Below are 19,385 nucleotides of genomic sequence, written 5' to 3'. Positions count from 1 at the left end.
CTCATTGTTGATTGAGAATTGGAATTCTTCAAGAATTAATTCATCCACTTAACTTACCTTCATAGTTAGAGGTTAATAAAGTGGGAGAAAAATCCAATTCTCATTACAATTGATAAGGATAACTGGGATAGGACCTCCAGTCTTCATACCTTGCCAAGAGTTTATTTTTATTATTAATTTATCTTTCATAATTATTCCTCTTTCTCAAAACCCCAATTTACAAACTCATAACCAATAATAAGAACATACTTCCCTGCAGTTCCTTGAGAAGACGACCCGAGGTTTAAAAACTCGGTTATCAATTTTAAAGGGGTTTGTTACTTGTGACAACCAAAACGTTTGTACGAAGGGATTTTTGTTGGTTTAGAGACTATATCTACAACGCGACTATTTTTATGACATTCTTTACTGGCAAAAAAAAAAAAAGAAAAAGAGCAAATAATAAAAGGGGACAAAATGCCCCAAAGTAAGTGGTGAAAGCAATGCATATGAGTTGTACTTGAAATTAGAATGCATGAATATGTGGAAAACATGGGTAATGGATAGTTAGATGTGGTATTATGATTACATGGATTGTCTAAAGTTAGGTGGAAAGTTTAAGTTAATTAAGGATTTAGATTTTAGTCCACTTGACCAAATACAATCCTACCTTGACCCTAACCCCATTACAACCCTTAAAAGACCTCTTGATATGTGTATTTGTGCATTAAATTTTTGTCGATTGTTAGATGAAGAGCAAGCCTTAGAAAGCAAGGATAGTAGAGAATTGAGACAATCGAACCTTAAACACATGAGTGATTAGAGTGTACACACTTCCAGTGAGGGTTCGATGCTCAATTCCTTGTTCCCTGCTTTCATAAGCTATTTTCTTCTTGCAAGTCTATTTGTACTTCATTTTTATAATTTGAATTAGTGAAATCCAGTTCATATTTATTCTTGGAGATTTAATTACTTTTAACTAAGTAGGTAGAAACATTCTGCATGTAGTTGCATTCATATACATAGGTTGCATTTCATACATTTTACCATTCCTCTTCATCTTTATAGTTCTCTTGAGCTTAGCATGAGGACATGCTATTGTTTAAGTGTGGGGAGGTTGATAAACCACTATTTTATGGTTTATCTTGTGCTCAATTGAGTGGTTTTTATCTACTCTTTACCCACTTATTCATAATATTTGCATGGTTTTATATTTCCTTCCTGATTTTGTGCTATGATTGAAAACATGCTTCTTTGATCTTATATTTGCTTATTATTAATCCTCTCTTATTACCATTAGATGCCTTGATATGTGTGTTAAGTGATTTCAGAGATTATAGGGCAGGAATGGCTCAGAGGATGGAAAGGAAGCATGCAAAAGTGGAAGGAATACAAGAAGTTGGAGAAATTGCTAAGTTGTCCAGCTTGACCTCTTCACACTCAAACGGCTATAACTTTAGCTACAGAGGTCCAAACGATGCGGTTCCAGTTGCGTTGGAAAGCTAACATCCGGGGCTTCGATTTTGAATATAATTTGCCATATCTGCCTAAAGAGCGGATAATTTATACGCTTTTTGGCATTATTTTTAGTATGTTTTTAGTAGAATCTAGTTACTTTTAGGGATGTTTTTATTAGATTTTATATTAAATTCACATTTTTGGACTTTACTATGAGTTTGTATGTTTTTCTGTGATTTCAGATATTTTCTGGCTGAAATTGAGGGACTTGAGCAAAAATCAGATTCAGAGGTTGAAGAAGGACTGCTGATGCTGTTGGATTCTGACCTCCTTGCACTCAAAGTGGATTTTCTGGAACTACAGAACTTAAAGTGGCGCGCTTTCAATTGGGTTGGAAAGTAGACATCCAGGGCTTTCCAGCAATATATAATAGTCCATACTTTGCCCAAGTTTAGATGACGCAAACTGGCGTTCAACGCTAGCTCTCTGCCCAATTCTGGCGTCCAGCGCCAGAAACAAGTTACAAGTTGGAGTTCAACGCTAGAAAAGGATCCAAAGCTGGCGTTGAACGCCCAAAACAGCCTCTGCACGTGGAAAGTTAAAGCTCAGCCCAAGCACACACCAAGTGGGCCCCGGAAGTGGATTTATGCATCAATTACTTACTTCTGTAAACGCTAGTAACTAGTTTAGTATAAATAGGACTTTTTACTATTGTATTTTATTCCCGGATTGTATTTTTGAATGCCTCCAGATGATTAGCCATGCAGTGACAGCGCATCGGACCATTTTCACAGAGAGGATGGGACGCAGCCATCGACAATGGTGATGCCTCCAGACGATTAGCCATGCAGTGACAACGCATCGGACCATTTTCCAGAGAGGATCAAAAGTAGCCATTGACAACGATGAAGTCTTACATAAAGCCAGCCATGGAAAGGAGTAGGAATGATTGGATAAAGACAGCAGGAAAGCAGAGATTTAGAGGAACGAACGCATCTCTATACGCTTATATGAAATTCTCACCAATGAATTACATAAGTATCTCTATCTTTACTTTTAGTTTATTTATTTATTATTAATATTCGAAAACTCCATATCCATCTAATATCCGCCTGACTGAGATCTACAAGATGACCATAGCTTGCTTCATACCAACAATCTCCGTGGGATCGACCCTTACTCACGTAAGGTTTATTACTTGGACGACCCAGTGCACTTGCTGGTTAGTTGTGCGAAGTTGTGAAGTTATGTTTGGACCATAGTTCTGTGCACCAGTGTTTGGCGCCATTGCCAGGGAAAGAACGAACAAATAATTTTACAAATTTACTAATCTGAGTAATAATTTTGCATACCAAGTTTTTGGCGCCGTTGCCGGGGATTGTTCAAGTTTGGACAACTGACGGTTCATCTTATTGCTCAGATTGGATAACTTTCTTTTCGTTTTCTTTTCAAAAAAAAAATTTCAAAAAATATTTCAAAATCCTCTCACATGTTTTCGAAAAAAATATACAAAAATCCAAAAAATTATAAAATCATAAAAATCAAAAATTTTTTTGTGTCTCTTGTTTAAGTCTTGAGTCATATTTTAAGTTTGGTGTCAATTGCATACTCATCTTGCATTTTTTGAAAATTCATGCATTCATAGTGTTCTTCATGATCTTCAAGTTGTTCTTGGTAAGTCTTCTTGTTTGATCTTGATGTTTTCTTGTTTTGCATCTTTTGTTGTTTTTCATATGCATTTTTCGTTTGTTAGAGTCTAAACATGAAAGATTTCTAAGTTTGGTGTCTTGCATGTTTTCTTTGCATATAAAATTTTTCAAAAATGTGTTCTTGATGTTCATCATGATCTTCAAAGTGTTCTTGGTGTTCATCTTGACATTCATAGCATTCTTGCATGCATTCATTGTTTTGATCCAAAATTTTCATGCATTGTATCTTTTTCATGTTTTTCTCCTTCATCATTAAAAATTCAAAAATCAAAAAAATATCTTCCCCTTTTCCTTCTCATAAATTTGAAAATTTGAATTGACTTTTTTAAAATTTTTAAAATCTAGTTGTTTCTTATGGGTCAAATCAAATTTTCAATTTGAAAATCTTATCTTTTTCAAAAATCAAACCTTTTTCATTTTTTCTTAGTATTTTCGAAAATTATAAAAATATTTTTCAAAAATCTTTTTCTTATCTTTATCACATAATTTTCGAAAATAACATCATCAATTAATGTTTTGATTCAAAAATTTCAAGTTTGTTACTTGCTTGCTAAGAAAGATTCAAACTTTAAGTTCTAGAATCATATTTTGTGATTTCTAGTGAATCAAGTCATTAATTGTGATTTTAAAAATCAATTCTTTTTCAAAACTAATTTCAACCATATCTTTTCAAAAATATCTTTTTATCTTATCTTTTTCAAAAGCTTTTTTTTTTTTCAAAAATTTGATTTTAAAATATCTTTTCTAACTTCTTATCTTCTTATCTTCTTATCTTTTCAAAATTGATTTTCAAAATTTGTTTCAACTAACTAACTAACTTTTTGTTTGTTTCTTATCTTTTTCAAAACTACCTAACTAATCCTCCTTCTCTAATTTTCGAAAATATCTCCCTCTTTTTTCAAAAATTTCTTTTTAATTAACTAATTATTTTAATTTTTGATTTTAATTTTCAAAAATTACTAATCTTTTTCAAAAACTATTTTCGAAAATCACTAACTCTTTTTCAAAAATAATTTTCGAAAATTCTCCCTCTCTCTCTCATATCCTCATCTCAAATCACTGCTCCCATCCTTACCCTTGTGTTTGGATTCTTCATTCTTCTTCACCTCTATTCCTTTTCTTCTTCTACTAACAATAAGGAACCTCTTTACTGTGACATAGAGGATTCCTCTTCTTTTCTTGTTCTCTTCTCTTTCTTATGAGCAAGAACAAGGAAAAAGGCATTCTTGTTGAAGCTGATCCAGAACCTAAAAGGACTCTGAAGAGGAAACTAAAAGAAGCTAAATTACAACAATCCAGAGACAACCTTACTGAAAATTTCGAACAAGTAAAGGAGATGGCAGCCGAACCCAACAACAATGCAAGGAGAATGCTTGGTGACTTTACTGCACCAAATTCCAATTTACATGAAAGAAGCATCTCCATCCCCACCATTGGAGCAAACAATTTTGAGCTGAAACCTCAGCTAGTTTCTCTGATGCAACAAAACTGCAAGTTTCATGGACTTCCATCTGAAGATCCTTTTCAGTTCTTAACTGAATTCTTGCAGATATGTGATACTGTAAAGACTAATGGAGTAGATCCTGAAGTCTACAGGCTCATGCTTTTCCTTTTTGCTGTAAGAGACAGAGCTAGACTCTGGTTGGAATCTCAACCTAAGGATAGCCTGAACTCATGGGATAAGCTGGTCAAGGCTTTCTTAGCCAAGTTCTTTCCTCCTCAAAAGCTGAGTAAGATTAGAGTGGACGTTTAGACCTTCAGACAGAAAGAAGGTGAATCCCTCTATGAAGCTTGGGAGAGATACAAAGGACTGACCAAAAAGTGTCCTACTGACATGCTTTCAGAATGGACCATCCTGGATATCTTCTATGATGGTCTGTCTGACTTAGCTAAAATGTCATTGGATACTTCTGCAGGTGGATCCATTCACCTAAAGAAAACGCCTGCAAAAGCTCAAGAACTTATTGACATGGTTGCTAACAACCAGTTTATGTATACTTCTGAGAGGAATCCTGTAAGCAATGGGACGCCTCAAAAGAAGGGAGTTCTTGAAATTGATACTCTGAATGCCATACTGGCTCAGAACAAATTATTGACTCAACAAGTCAATATGATTTCTCAGAGTCTGAATGGATTGCAAGCTGCATCCAACAGTACTCAAGAGGCACCTTCTGAAGAAGAGGCCTATGATCCTGAGAACCCTGCAATAGTAGAGGTAAATTATTTAGGTGAACCTTATGGAAACACCTATAACTCATCATGGAGAAATCATCCAAATTTCTCATGGAAGGATCAACAAAAGCCACAACCAGACTTTAATAATGGTGGAAGAAACAGGTTTAATAATGATAAACCTTTTCCATCATCTACTCAGCAACAGACAGAGAACTCTGAACAAAATACTTTTAATTTATCAAATTTAGTCTCTGATCTATCTAAGGCCACCCTGAGTTTCATGAATGAAACAAGGTCCTCCATTAGAAATTTGGAGGCACAAGTGGGCCAGCTGAGTAAAAGGATCACTGAAATCCCTCCTAGTACTCTCCCAAGCAATACAGAAGAAAACCCAAAAGGAGAGTGCAAGGCCATTGAATTAATCACCATGGCCGAACCCAAAGAAGGAGAGGAGGACGTGAATCCCAGTGAGGAAGACCTCCTGGGACGTCTAGTGATCAATAAGGAGTTTCCCTTTGAGGAACCAAAGGACCCTGAGGCTCATCTAGAGACTACAGAGATTCCATTGAACCTCCTTACACCCTTCATGAGCTCTGATGAGTATTCTTCTTCTAAAGAGAATGAAGATGTTACTGAAGAGCAAGTTGCCAAGTTCCTTGGTGCGATCATAAAGCTGAATGCCAAATTATTTGGTAATGAGACTTGGGGAGATGAGCCTCCCCTGTTCACCAATGAACTAAATGCATTGAATCTACTGAGATTACCTCAGAAAAAAGTGGATCCTGGAAAGTTCCTCATACCTTGTACCATAGGCACCATGACCTTTGAGAAGGCTCTATGTGACCTTGGGTCAGGGATAAACCTCATGCCACTCTCTGTAATGGAGAAGCTGGGAATCTTTGAGGTACAAGCTGCTAGAATCTCACTAGAGATGGCAGACAATTCAAGAAAACAGGCTTATGGACAAGTAGAGGACATGTTAGTAAAGGTTGAAGGCCTTTACATCCCTGCTGATTTCATAATCCTAGACACTGGGAAGGATGAGGATGAATTCATCATCCTTGGAAGACCCTTCCTAGCCACAGCAAGAGCTGTGATTGATGTGGACAGAGGAGAATTAATCCTTCAACTAAATGAGGATAACCTTGTGTTTAAAACTCAAGGATCTCTCTCTGCACCCATGAGAGGAGGCATGAAAAGCTTCTCTCACTATAGAGTCAACCAGAGCCCCCACAGTCAAACTCTAAGTTTGGTGTTGGGAGGCCACAACCAAACTCTAAGTTTGGTGTTGAACTCCCATATCCAAACTCTAAGTTTGGTGTTGGGAAGTCTCAACAATGCTCTGAACATCTTTGAGGCTCCATGAGAGCCCACTGTCAAGCTATTGACATTAAAGAAGCATTTGTTGGGAGGCAACCCAATGTTTATTTATCTAACTCTATTTTTATTGTTTTTCATGTTTTCTTAGGTTCATGATCATGTGGAGTCACGAAAAAATTAGAAAAATTAAAAACAGAATCAAAAACAGCAGAAAAAAATCACACCCTGGAGGAAGACCTTACTGGCGTTTAAACGCCAGTAAGAAGCATCTGGCTGGCGTTCAACGCCAGAACAGAGTATGGTTCTGGCGCTGAACGCCCAAAAAGGGTAGCATCTGGGCGTTTGAACGCCAGAATTGCACCCTGGAGAAGAGCTGGCGCTGAACGCCCAGAACAGGCATGGTTCTGGCGTTCAACGCCAGAAATGGGCAACAAATGGGCGTTCAATGCCCAGAACAAGCACCAATCTGGCGCTGAACGCCCAGAGTTGTGTGCAAGGGCATTTTACATGCCTAATGGGTGCAGGGATGTAAATCCTTGACACCTCCGGATCTGTGGACACCACAGGATCATCTCAGGATCTGTGAATCTCACAGGATCCCCACCCACCTCACCCTCTCTCTCCATTCATGGTCATCCCTTCTGTTTTCCATTCACCACTCACATCCATACACACGTACCTCCATCTCCTCCGTATCTTCTTCTTCTTCTTCTTCTATTCTTTCTTCTTTTGCTCGAGGGCGAGCAATATTCTAAGTTTGGTGTGGTAAAAGCATAGCTTTTTTTTGTTTTTCCATAACCATTAATGGCACCTAAGGCCCATCGAAACCTCAAAGAGGAAATGGAAGGCAAGTGCTTTCACCTCTGAGCCATGGGAGATGGAAAGATTCATCTCTAAAGCCCATTACTAAGAAAAGGATGGAGCAAACAAGAGAGCCCACTCATGGAGCTCAAGAAACACATGAGGAAGCTCATCATCAAGAAATCCCTGAGATACCTCAAGGGATGCACTTTCCTCCACAAAATTTTTGGGAGCAAATCAACACCTCCCTAGAAAAATTAAGTTCCAACATGGGACAACTAAGGGTGGAACATCAAGAGCACTCCATCATCCTTCATGAAATTAGAGAAGATCAAAAAGCAATGAGGGAGGAGCAACAAAGACAAGGAAGAGACATAGAAGAGCTCAAGGACATCATTGGTTCCTCAATAAGGAAACACCACCATCACTAAGGTAGACTCATTCCTTGTTCTTATTTTTTCTGTTTTTCGTTTTCTATGTTAAGTGCTTATCTGTGTTTGTGTCTTATTACATGATCATTAGTAATTAGTAACTATGTCTTAAAGTTATGAATGTCTTATGAATCCATCACCTCTCTTAAATGAAAAATGTTTTAAAGAACAAGAAGTACATGAGTTTCGAATTTATCCTTGAACTTAGTTTAATTATATTGATGTGGTGACAACACTTTTTGTTTTCTGAATGAATGCTTGAACAGTGCATATGTCTTTTGAAGTTGTTGTTTATGAATGTTAAATATGTTGGCTCTTGAAAGAATGATGACAAGGAAACATGTTATTTGATAATCTGAAAAATCATAAAAATGATTCTTGAAGCAAGAAAAAACAGCAAAGAACAAAGCTTGCAGAAAAAAATATATAGCGAAAAAAAATAAAAAAATAAAAATAGAAAGAAAAAGAAAAAGCAAGCAGAAAAAGCCAAAGCTCTTAAAACCAAAAGGCAAGAGCAAAAAGCCAATAGCCCTTAAAACCAAAAGGCAAGGGTAATAAAAAGGATCCCAAGGCTTTGAGTATCAGTAGATAGGAGGGCCTAAAGGAATCAAATCCAGGTCTAAGCGGCTAAACCAAGCTGTCCCTAACCATGTGCTTGTGGCGTGAAGGTGTCAAGTGAAAACTTGAGACTGAGCGGTTAAAGTCAAGGTCCAAAGCAAAAAGAGAGTGTGCTTAAGAACCCTGGACACTTCTAATTGGGGACTTTAGCAAAGCTGAGTCACAATCTAAAAAGGTTCACCCAATTATGTGTCTGTGGCATTTATGTATCCGGTGGTAATACTGGAAAACAAAGTGCTTAGGGCCACGGCCAAGACTCATAAAATAGCTGTGTTCAAGAATCATCATACTGAACTAGGAGAACCAATAACACTATCTGAACTCTGAGTTCCTATAGATGCCAATCATTCTGAACTACAATGGATAAAGCGAGATGCCAAAACTNGACTTTACTATGAGTTTGTGTGTTTTTCTGGGATTTTAGGTATTTTCTGGCTGAAATTGAGGGACTTGAGCAAAAATCAGATTCAAAGGTTGAAGAAGGACTGCTGATGCTGTTGGATTCTGACCTCCCTGCACTCAAAGTGGATTTTCTGGAACTACAGAACTCAAAATGGCTCGCTTCCAATTGCGTTGGAGAGTAGACATCCAGGGCTTTCCAGCAATATATAATAGTCCATACTTTGCCCAAGTTTAGATGACGCAAACTGGCGTTCAACGCCAGCTCTCTGCCCAATTCTGGCGTCCAGCGCCAGAAACAAGTTACAAGTTGGAGTTCAACGCCAGAAAAGGATCCAAAGCTGGCGTTGAACGCCCAAAACAGCCTCTGCACGTGGAAAGTTAAAGCTCAGCCCAAGCACACACCAAGTGGGCCCCGGAAGTGGATTTATGCATCAATTACTTACTTCTGTAAACCCTAGTAACTAGTTTAGTATAAATAGGACTTTTTACTATTGTATTTTATTCCCGGATTGTATTTTTGATCCTGTGATCACGTTTTGGGGGCTGGCCTCTCGGCCATGCCTGGACCTTTCACTTATGTATTTTCAACGGTAGAGTTTCTACACTCCATAGATTAAGGTGTGGAGCTCTGCTGTTCCTCAAAGATTAATGCAAAGTACTACTGTTTTTCTATTCAATTCAACTTATTCCGCTTCTAAGATATTCATTTGCACTTCAACCTGAATGTGATGAACATGACAATCATCATCATTCCCCCACGAACGCGTGCCTGACAACCACTTCCGTTCCACCTTAGAATGGATGAGTATCTCTTAGATTTCTTAATCAGAATCTTCGTGGTATAAGCTAGATTGATGGCGGCATTCAAGAGAGTCCGGAAAGTCTAAACCTTGTCTGTGGTATTCCGAGTAGGATTCAATGATTGAATGACTGTGACGAGCTTCAAACTCGCGAGTGCTGGACGTAGTGACAGACGCAAAAGGATAGTAAATCCTATTCCAGTATGATCGAGAACCTCCAGATGATTAGCCATGCAGTGACAGCGCATCGGACCATTTTCACAGAGAGGATGGGACGCAGCCATCGACAATGGTGATGCCTCCAGACGATTAGCCATGCAGTGACAACGCATCGGACCATTTTCCAGAGAGGATCAAAAGTAGCCATTGACAACGGTGAAGTCTTACATAAAGCCAGCCATGGGAAGGAGTAGGAATGATTGGATGAAGACAGCAGGAAAGCAAAGATTCAGAGGAACGAACGCATCTCTATACGCTTATCTGAAATTCTTACCAATGAATTACATAAGTATCTCTATCTTTACTTTTAGTTTATTTATTTATTATTAATATTCGAAAACTCCATATCCATCTAATATCCGCCTGACTGAGTTCTACAAGATGACCATAGCTTGCTTCATACCAACAATCTCCGTGGGATCGACCCTTACTCACGTAAGGTTTATTACTTGGATGACCCAGTGCACTTGCTGGTTAGTTGTGCGAAGTTGTGAAGTTATGTTTGGACCAGGGTTCTGTGCACCAGTGTTTGGCGCCATTGCCAGGGAAAGAATGAACAAATAATTTTACAAATTTACTAATCTGAGTAACAATTTCGCATACCACTGCCCCGACGCCAGGCGACGCGAACGCGTGGGTCACGCGGACACGTGACCTGGCAGAAATGCAACCCGCGCGGCCGCATGAACGACGCGGCCGCGTAACCTTTCCGCGACCTGAACATAACAGAAATCGCAGGGGGCAATTTCTGGGCTGTTTTTGACCCAGTTTGTGGCCCAGAAAACACAGATTAGAGGCTATAAAGTGGGGGAATGCATCCATTCAAAGGGGGCTTTCACAATTTACAATTTTAGGAGTAGATGTAGTTTTTAGAGAGAGAGGTTCTCTCCTCTCTCTTAGGATTAGGATTTAGGATTTCTCTTAGTTTTAGGAGTGACTCTCAATCTCAGGTTCTTTATTTTTATAGTATTTATTTTCCAAATTTAATTTATGAACTCTTCCATATTACATATAATTTTCTTAATTAATGTTATTTGAGGTATTTCAATTCATGATTGCTTTCTTTTATTTACATGATTACTGCTCCCCATCTGAAGACATTTTTTATTCAGTAAATTTACTATTTTCTTCCTTTTGGCTTTGGTTAAGTAATTGGTAACGCTTGAGCTATCAATAAAGCAGTGATTGAAATTGGGAGTTGCTCCAATAACTCTAGTCTTTCCATCGGAATTGACTAGGACCTGAGGATTAAGCTAATTAATCCACTTGATCTACCTTCATAGTTAGAGGTTAACAAAGTGAGATTAAAATCCAAATTTCATTAGTGTTGACAAGGATAGGACCTCCAGTTCTTATACCTTGCCAAGAGATTTTATTTTATTTTTATTATTATTATTTTATTTTACTTGTCATATAACATATTCCCACCTTACTTCCTAAACCCCAATTTACAAACTCATAACCAATAATAAGAACATACTTCCCTGCAATTCCTTGAGAAGACGACCCGAGGTTTAATACTCGGTTATCAATTTCAAAGGGGTTTGTTACTTGTGACAACCAAAACGTTTGTACGAAGGGATTTTTGCTGGTTTAGAGACTATATCTACAACGCGACTATTTTTATGACATTCTTTACTGGCAAAAACCCTAACGTCATGCATGCGCACAACCCTCTGTGCGTACGTACAGGTGAACATTTAGCAAAGTGTGCATACGCACAGGTCCCTGCACGTGGTTTCATTAATGAAGCACGTGATCCGCGATTTTGGGGGCCTTTGGCCCAGTTTTGGAAGGCTTGATGATGAATGGAAAGTGCTATATCAAGGGGAATTGAATCCATATGAAGACATAAGCTTTCATTTTAGGTGGTTTTACAACATAATTAGGAGTAGGAGTAGGAGTAGTGTATAAATTCTCTCCTAGGGTTTCATTTCTATTTCCATTGTAGCATTTATAGTTTCAAGCTTTGATCTTGGATTTTGCTTCTTTTATTGTAGGTATTCTCAATTTCTCTTTAATTACATCTTTTGCTTTTATTTTCTTATGGTTCAAGTTACTTTGTTTATATATACAATTTTGGTATCTAGAAGTTTTGATTGATGAATTTAGTGTTTTAAGCTTTCTTTATGCCTGGTTGATTGTCTATTGTTGATATTGTGAATATTTTGGTTATAGTTTTCATTTTCCTTTGCAATTTCTTATGTTTTGTTTTTATGCCCACCAAGTGTTTGTGAAAATGCCACTTAGTAAGTTTGAGTAGATTTTCACACCTTGGCTTGGGATTTGAGTTCCTAGGATACTAGAGTCATAATGTCTGACATTTAGTGGCTATTCTTGGGTAGTTAGTTGACTCTTGTTTCCATTGACACTAGCTTTTTACCAATTAATTTGGTAAGTTAGCTAGGACTTATAGATTAAGGTCAATTATGCTTGCTTGACCTACTCCTCGATGTTTGGGGTTAACTAAGCGAGATTGACTCATCATAGTTGCCATAGTTGTGTTTATGACGATGATAGGATTCCTTGGATCCTCTTATTCCCAAGTCAAGGCTTTTCATGCATTAATAGCATTTCTCTAAGTTTTGATCTAGCTTCCTTTTTACTTACATTTATATCAATTTTGATCATTTGTAAGTTCTTTTATTTCTTAGTTCTTTTAATCTTTCATTTATTGATTTCAAAACCCCTTTGTTCTTACAACCAAGAGTGTAACACTTCAATTGCATCCACGAGGGAGAACGACCCGATGTTGAAAGATTCTCAGTTTATATGTTTTGAATTGGAAAAGATCAAACTTTGATTGAGAGGATAGATTGTCGGTTTGGACTATACTCACAACGGAATTATTTTATCTAATTTTCGAACCGGCTCAAATCTTCTCTATCATACTCCCATTAACGAATGTGGAGGATCAACTAAGGAGCATAGTGAGGGAGTAAACTTGGAGCTTCAAGGTGAAGAAGAGGAGTTAAAGTAAGAATTAGAATAATTAGAGGAAGCCGTATTGGTTAAAGAGGAAGAAGTGGTTGAAGACCTAGGAGATGTTGAAAGTCCATGGGAACCAAAAGTTAAAGAGCCCTCAAAGGTTGAACAGGTTGATCAAGAGATGGATTCAATCATTGATGAGTTTCTATCTATAATTGAATCCTCTCACATGGGCCATGAAATTGAGGTCATAGAAGAATGTGCACAACCTCCCATACCTTTGGTAAGCAATGAAGAAGAGATTGAATTGAAAAAAAGCTACTAAGAGGAAGATGTTGAAATTGAAGAAGCTTACAAAGAGGTGGAAGTTGTCAAGGAAGAACACAAGGGAGTAGAGCTTGCAAGGACATGGGAGACACCTCTCCCCAAGCCATCACCATCCATCCTTTCACTCAAGTGGGTAAATCTCTTATCTCTAAGCTTTATGATTCCACTTGAATATGGTTTGCTTGAGATAGATGGGCAACTTAGAGCTCTTTGTGACTTAAAGAGTAAAAGGGAGATGGTTAGTGGTTGGAAACATCATTCTAGGTCTAATATGGTTGCATGCTTAAAGTTGAATTGCAAGGGTTGGAGTCATGCTACATTGAATGGGTCTAGAAAGTTGTTTGGAAGATTAAATGAGAATTCCAAGGCTAAACCACCCGGATGGAATCATGATGATCAACTTGAATACGGGTGTGAAAACAAAGTGTGGGATTCCGGATTACACAAAGAGAATCAATTTTGGGAGCTCATGGTTTGTGAAGAACTCCATCAAAGTTTGGAGCTATACTTTTGAATGATGGAGGTTATTGGAAATTCAAGCATTGGTGGAAGTTCCAAGATGAATTCAAGCACAAGCCACCCTGATGAGAGCTCCCCATAAGTCCAACTTAAGGACAATAAATAAAAGTGCTAGGTGGGTGACACCCCACCATGGTAACATCTTTTCATTTTTCTTTTTTATAAATATTGGTAAAATTAGTTTGATTTCACGTTCACCACGGTAACATCTTTTCATTTTTCCTTTTTGTAAATATTGGTAAAATTAGTTTGATTTCATGTTTTGTTTGGTTAGTTAAGTTTATTTAGTAGTCTAGTATGTTAAATAAGGTTTTATGATGTTTTGGTAGCTGTTTGGAGGTTTGGAATGCTTGTTTTGGTGCTAGAACTTGGAAAATTTTGAAAAACAGGGCACTCAGCCATGCGTACGTGTCACCCACGCGTACATGTGACCCCAAGAATTTCAACCCCTCACGCGTACGCCTCGCCCACGCGTATGCGTGACATCCAAATTTTTCAGGCGCAGTCCAAAAACCAGAGAGTTGCGCGGATAGGGTGTTGAAATTGTGCGTCTAGCACAATTTTGATCCATGCGTACGCGTGATCCACACGTACACGTCATTTATCTCTCTCTTCACTCACGCGTGCAAATCGATGATGCGTACGTGTCGCACCTCACTTCTGCAACTCACGCGTACGCGTGACATGAAGCGTACGCGTGACCCCTGTCCTGTTTCACCCACCTCTTTTTCTTCTCTTATTTCCATTTCTTTCCTTCTTCTCTCTTCTCTTCTTTTCTTTCCTTCCTTCAACCATCATCTAACACTACTAATCACCATCTATCACCAACTCTTTTAGTTAGTTAGTTAGTTATTTAGTTAGTTTAATTTCTGTTTAATTTTCTATTTTCATTATAAGTGTTGGATTATTAATCTTTTTTACTGTTTATTGCTGCTAATTACTATAGGGTGTTATTTTGACATCATTTTTGTTAATAGTCATTGTTGGATTCTTTGTTGAGGTTACAATTTGTTACTTGGTTTTGAGTTCTTAATGCATAATTTTGTGCATACCAAGTACTTGTACAATGCCTTCAAGCTTTCTAAATCTTTTAAATTGCATTTTTTGGCCACCATGTGATTTGATCTCATTATTTATGATGAGAAAATTTGTGAATTATCAATGTATTTTTTTGTTAGGTGATGATGATTGTTTATGATTGCCCTTCATTTACATCACCTATTTCATGCATTGAGATTTTGGAATTGTGGAATTGGATCGAAAGCTTACCTAGTGACATATTTTTTAGCTTTTCCACTACAAAAAAATGATATAAAATGGCATTAATATTATGGGGGTTCTATAAAAATGCCCTAATACTTGAATATTATGTCGTTTCTTACTGTTGTCGTAATTAATTTGTAATTAATAGCGGTTGTTTTGGATTCTGGCGATTTTAAAATGCCATTATCAACTTGTATAAAATGCCCAACCCTAAATTAACCCCTCCTCATTCCCACTTTGAAATGCTGCCACTGTGAGAGAAATCTTAAAGCTATGCCACTACAATCTCCTCTGTCACGATCTCTCCTCCGACAACAATCCTCTCCAGCGACGACCTCCTCTGGCGAAGTCTCCTCCAGCGGTGACCTCCTCTTGCAACGTCTTCTTCAACGGCGATATTCTCCTGCGATGATCTCCTCCTGCTAGCGGCGTCTCCTCGAGCGACGGTCTCCTCCGACAACATCTCCTCCAGTAGCGACCTCCTTCTGCAACGTCTTCTCCAGTGATGGTCTCCTTCGGTAGACTCACGAGTAGGTTCTTCTCCCTATTTTCCTTTGTTCTCTTGAAAATATTTCATTCTAATCGATTCTCTTAGGCTTGCCTTAGATTAGATGAACAAATTTAATTAATTTGGTTTGAATCTCAGCATAGTACTCAAAATGTTTCTCGTTCTTTATTCTCAACATGTATATGCTCTATTTTGTTGTTCAATTTCCATAAAAGAAAAGCGGAAAACACTCTATAAATTGATTGAAAGAGATTGATGGTGAAACCAAACACAATTTCAACTATTTCAAAATTGACTGTAACTAAATTGTTTCATCATCATCTTTTCATTGCTGTTTTAACATGGCTCTACTAGTGTCAGATGAGTTAAAACTTGAAAAGGTGATTAATTAGGCTGTTGGATTTATGTGTTCTGTGTCAAATATCAAATATGTGACACTTTCTAACTTTGGGAGTGGGAGAAATTAGAAGTTACTGAATTAACAATTATCATACTTGCAGAACTTTAACAACTATTTCAGGCTTTAATCTATGTCCCGCATATTAGAACACTCGGAGATGCTCTTATAAATCGACTGCGATATCCTCAACAAGCTGATGGAGAAATGAACCCCAACTACATGTGAGATTGTACTATGTGTCTCTTATTTTAATTTGTATCAAAATGCATTGATTAAGAATAGATGTACAGAAAATGACTAGATAAAAGGAATTGAATGGTGGGAACATATATATATATGATAAGGTGCAGCAGTGTTTTCTCAACCAGGGAGGCACATCAGAATTGAATAATAACGATTTTTCTCTATACCAAAAAGATTTTCTAAAACGAGAAAAAGAGAAAAGAAGAAACTTAATTGGGATGGTAATCTAATTATGGATTAGAGGATTCTTCTTAATTGTTTTGCTGTTATTATTATATCTCTATGGTGTAAACTAAGTAATACATACAAAACATGGTTATTATTAATAGAACACCACCACTCTACAAATAAAGCTCCTCCCCACCCACTACTACCTCATACCAACCAATTTCTACTCTTCCCGTAGGGTAAGATCTTCCACTCATCTAACTTCTTAATTACTTTCTTGTTTTCTATATATATAATCTTTTGATTTGATGGTACTTTATCTTCAACTCTGTTTCAGATAGTGGATCCATCAAACTATATCTAGTTGGAAGTGGAAGAAGCGGAATATAAAAAGATTGGTAGTTTTTGTGTATATGTATGAGAGTAAGTCAAAGGTTGTTGTGTTAAGGGAGGAGAAGCATATAAGAATATATATGGGGCAGCAATCTAGCAAGTAAGTTCTTATTAAACTTTCATCTTTCCTTATTGAATTTTTTTCATTTAATTTTTGAGTTAAATTTTTGTTGTTCTTTTTCTAATTAAGAAAAAATAAAAATTGATTAATTGAAATGATGGATGGTTCATAGAGAAACCAGAGAGAGCCTGAAGTCAGGGGGATCACATCTACACTTAGAGAACTGCATATTTATATTCTCATCATGGTTCTTTTTATTTTCTCTCAATTTCTCTCTTTATAATTACTTAGGATGAAATAAATGAAAATTCGGGCTAATATATATAGTGAAATTTTACTCCATTTATCTCTATTATCTTATTTTCTGGTACATTTTAAATTAAATTAAGTATATAAAACCAACTTTTAAGTTTTAACTAGTTAATAATATTAATTAATTTTTGTGTATTAAATTGAACTAGGATTTGTAAACTGGTATATCTAATTTATTAAGGCAATTTTGTGCGTCTTGTTCAGGAATGCATCTCTTACTATAGGAATGTGCTCACAAGGCCAGTGGGAAAAAGTTACCAAGGGTTCTTGGGTTTGATCAATGTCTCCTTTTGACCACAAGCTCTTAAATATAAGGACTACTAGCTCAACACTGGAAAATTTTGAGGTGTCTGTCGAAGAAGGTAAATGGTCTTAGTTGTGTTTGTCAAATTGATGTGTTATAGCTTCTTGTTGTGCTATTGATCCATCTTAAGAACACTGTCAACCGGCTCTAATGCTGCTCTCTCTCTCTCTCTCTCTCTCTCTCTCTCTCTCTCTCGCAAAATTTTTTGCATATCGTGTTGTATTGTTAATATTGGGTATTACTTTAACGAGTTTGGCATCCTTCTTAAGCAAATCGTTAGCATTTTATTATAGCAGCGCAATGGCAGTTGGGGTCATTTTTGTGATTCTTTACCAAGTAACTTATTACTATTCCTCGATATTTAGAACTTTAGATAGTTTGACTGTACTCTCATATGATGTTTAGGATGAGTCTTCTTGTTGAGAAATCGACCAAGACTTCATCAATTCTTCCTCTCAAGAAAACGTCGGCTCTTGTTCATGGCTTATCTTGACTGATCCAAATTTTTCTTGCAATATCTTTGACGGTCTTGGTCATTAAGGCAAAAATGCAAAACAATTACTATTCATGGCTGAAATTACATCCCATAATTCATTGGGCTGTAATTTATTTTATACTAAAAATCCCACTTAGTGAAATTTTCATAAAGCGAACACCCGAGGGCAAGCCATATGTGGTATGACTATTTCTTAAAGAAAAAAACTATTCATACACCAAACACACCACACACCTGTATCACTATTCTTCAATAATTTAAAATACATGGTGCGTGTACGGTTTTTTCTCCTTTGGCTTCCTTTATTTTAAGAACTGACCCATTCCCCCTATTTTGTACACAACCTTTGCTACTTACTTGTAGATTATCTTTTTTAATTAACAATGAAGAATTGCTCATTTTCAAGCCAATCACACTCATTCCATGCTTTCTTTTCTTCATTTTCACTCTTTCAATCACACTATTGAAAATTTAATTATGTAGCATTGTAATTCATCTATAATTTACTTCACAACCTACTTTGATCTTTCATAATAACAATTGAGACATCAATTGATCTTTTATATTAACTATTAGAAATTCTTGTGATTTATCTTTTATTTAATTCTCTAACAATTGAGGCATCAATTGATATTGTGATGGAGGTTAAAATCTTTTTTTTCTTCCACGACACTGTTGGCTCTTATAAAAATTGTGATGTTGAAAATTCTAACTGAAATTGATTTTTGATTTTGAATTTGATCAATAGTGAATAATATTTAATGGATCCTACAAGTGTTTATACAGTGTGTCAAATTGGTGTCAGGTACAAGGATGTATGCGTAGCAGGATTGTTTCTTCAATTTGATGAAAGTCAAACTTTGTTTCTTCCATTTCATTGCTCATGATTGTGCTGTAATTTATAGCTCCCCTGTCCAATGTCCCTTTTACTTTTAATATTCTCTCTTTAATTGCATATATATTGTAACTAGCACTAGCAGGTAATTAAGTAGCAACATCATTTAATTTATATATACAAATCTTGCTTTAATTGTGAAGAAAAATGATCTAATTCTATTGGCTTTGCTTGAAAAATTTTGAAGGGTTAGCACTTTCCGTTTGCATGTTGATTAGTTTGTGTTTCATTCTAAAATCTCCTAGATAGCTGGTAATAATTAATTAGACATTATTATATAATAATAATAATAATAATAATAATAATAATAATAATAATAATAATAATAAGAAACCAAGCTGTGAAATGAAAATTTATTAAAATGAATATGATTTTCTTTCAGGCAAAAATTAGGCGTGAAAATAAGCACTCTAAAAGCAAATAATCAAGACAAGAAGGATTGGAGTGAGGACAGAGATTCTCATGACAAAGTGCATCAAAAGCTATGATGGAGATTTTATGTATTAAGAATTATATGTTAAAACATTTATAATTAAAAAATTATATTATGTTAGATACTTTATTTGTATAGGGGTTATTATTTTTTATTTTTAATACTAAAAAATAATATATTATGTTTAATTATGTTTAATACATTTTTTATGAGTTATATAATA

The 19,385-nt window shown here is 36.4% G+C and overlaps 1 long non-coding RNA gene across 6 annotated transcripts; it reads left to right on the top strand.

Annotated features, from left to right (window-relative positions):
* Positions 15,133-19,145, top strand: LOC107623994. Of its 6 annotated transcripts, XR_002355399.1 has the most exons (6): positions 15,141-15,479; positions 15,958-16,078; positions 16,430-16,507; positions 16,606-16,761; positions 17,239-17,396; positions 19,112-19,145. It is a non-coding gene; the product is annotated as an uncharacterized LOC107623994 (long non-coding RNA). The 6 variants fall into 6 exon arrangements; XR_002355397.1 differs by having other exon boundaries at positions 15,135-15,479; positions 15,958-16,507; XR_002355400.1 differs by lacking the exons at positions 16,430-16,507; positions 19,112-19,145 and adding an exon at positions 18,640-18,804 and having other exon boundaries at positions 15,145-15,479.

This window comes from Arachis ipaensis, chromosome B10 (genome assembly GCF_000816755.2).
Source record: "Arachis ipaensis cultivar K30076 chromosome B10, Araip1.1, whole genome shotgun sequence".
NCBI lineage: Eukaryota > Viridiplantae > Streptophyta > Magnoliopsida > Fabales > Fabaceae > Arachis > Arachis ipaensis.
Note: the sequence above shows the minus strand (reverse complement) of the source record. Positions and strands in the feature narration are given on the sequence as shown.